The sequence below is a fragment of the Quercus suber genome, unplaced genomic scaffold (assembly GCF_002906115.3).
Source record: "Quercus suber isolate HL8 unplaced genomic scaffold, Cork oak 2.0 scaffold_309, whole genome shotgun sequence".
Taxonomy (NCBI): Eukaryota; Viridiplantae; Streptophyta; class Magnoliopsida; order Fagales; family Fagaceae; genus Quercus; species Quercus suber.
The window spans coordinates 28032-30561 of NW_027069765.1; positions in this window are offsets into that span (position 1 = coordinate 28032).

Below are 2530 nucleotides of genomic sequence, written 5' to 3' on the forward strand. Positions count from 1 at the left end.
TTTTTTTTTTTTTGTCTTTCATCTCTTGATTGAATGAACTTTTGGGAACCTTTTTCCCTCATTTTTTTTTTCTCAACTTAATGTTTTTAGTCATTTTGATGCACTCTCAAGACTTCTTTCTTACCTCGATGCACTTGCACCTTTCTGTTATTGATGAATCTTTTCATTTTTTGATGAAATCTCTTTTAGATGAATCTTGTATTCCTCTTGGCATGATGAATTTTAGGCTCTTCAAACTTGATGCACAACTTTTTTTTTCTCTCACATTTATAGAATTTCATGATCTCTTATCTTTAGCTTAATGAATTCCCCACTCATCTTTCATGTCTTCCAGGAGAGTTTTATCAATTAGCTTCAAGGCTATAAGGTTGAGTCCTCCTCAACATAAAATTTAAGTATTCATAACTTGATTTTTCCCACCCCATGTTTAGATTTTAGTGGGTTTATGCAAAAGAAGGCTAAATGTTTGAAGGCTCAAATGAGCCAGCAATGGATGATGAACATTCTAGGTAATAGAAAATAATTTGGTTTAACCAAAGATGGCCTCCTATCCCTAGTAATGCTTACTTGTAGGCACAGTGATTCAAGCTTTTTTAATAAATTCATCGTAAAAGAAAAAGTATGAATGCTCTAATGATGTGAAAAAAAGACTTTTGAAAATTGGATCGAGTGCATGGATTCTTGGGATTTTCCGATTGATGGATTCTCTTTGATTGCCTTTTAAGATCATTATCAAATGAAATTAATCATTCCTTGGTACAAGTTGATTGCTCAAGCCTTTAAACATGAAGATTTAGAAAATGTTTTGTCCAAGGGATCTCGATGTACCATTTTGAAAAGGAGACTTTTTTTTTTCTTTTTTTTAAATCTTGAAAGAGAAAAAAAAAATTTGTGTCTTTTCGAAAAAGTCACTTGGAAGTTCAATGGCCCTAGTTCAAAGAATTTTTTTTTTTTTTTTTAAATGACTCAAAGGCCCAATGCCCCTAGTCCAAACACTTTCTCATTTGAAATTTTTTCTTTTTCTTCCTTTTTTTTTTTTTTAAATATATACATGAACAAAGTAAATCAAATGCTACATGGATTTTTAGAATTCAAAGAAACATAGAAACATGGAATAAACAAACAAACTTTAAGCTTAACCATGATGTTGCAAACCAAATATGGAGCGAGGCAAAGTTAGGCCACTTGCTTCTTCTTGGTCCATTTAGGATGCTTGAGGCTTGGTATGTTTGAACCTTGATTATGATGAAATGGCTTGCACTTGCACTTGGAAGGCTTGAACCATGATTATGATTTTTTGGTATTTGCTTGAAATGGCTTGACCTTACACTTGGAAGGCATGCATCTCGTGAGCTTTTGGCCTTTGATGTTGATCATACATATACACTTTAGATGGACTCAAGTGTTGGGCTTAGAGTGATTCAAGAAACAATTTTGGGTTTCTATACCAAGTAAAGTTCAATCATAGGCTTTTAGGCTTGAGTTCATTCATAGCATACATGGTTCAAACAATTATGATAGGCCCAAGCTTTGGACTTGAGCTTATCATGGCCCAAACAACAGCCAAACACATGCGTAATGGAATGAAATTTACATGGACCAACCTAAAGGTAGGTTCTATGGGTCATTACAACATGGGTAGAAGGTAGGTTAAGGGTCTCCACAAGCTAGGATGTCGTATCTCCCAACTCGTGACGCTAGGATACAATTTGTCCCTATGAACCACCATGGTATAACCATGATGATCCTTGTTGCGGTGGGTGGTAGATTCACTGCTAAGCATATGAGTCTCAGGAAGACCGCAATCCACGGCTAATACTATCAGGTTTCCGGACTAGCACAAAAATAAAATAAATTTCATTAAAGAAAATGATGCATGACATGCAATATAATTACATATTAGACATATTATATACAAAAAGCAATAAATAAACAATTACACGGTTGGCCACCATAACCTAATTGAAGCTTAGCCTTCAATATCCCTAGTGGAGTCGCCACCGTGATAGACCGCGATCCCGGCCGTTTTTATGATGTTGGGCCAAACCCACGTGAATGGGTGGAGTCGTGTTATTGCCTCTCAAAATTGAGGTTTGACTAGTTATATTTTCCCCTTTAGATTAAGGGTTTTACAATGAAGTCGCCACTTATTTAATTATTGAGATAAATAAGAAAATCAAAATTGAAAAATTTCTTATTTTATTAATTTTCAATTTAATTTACATTGATTATAGGAAAATTACATGGCTTTGGTCCTAGTTACTATCTAAGATAAACATTGGTCTATTAATCCTAGTTACAATTTAGAAATTGAAAATTATAAGGATAAACATTGGTCTATCAATCCTTGACTAAGTTCGGAGGATATTACAGGTGGGAAGGTGTTAGGCATCCACCTTATCCAATAAACCGGGACTATGGGGCTAACATTCATATCACATTATCTAATATGTTATCAATTAATTTGCATGTTGAATTTAAAGTGTGTGCATGTGATAAAACCTAATCTTCTCGCGAGCTTCTCGCGAAA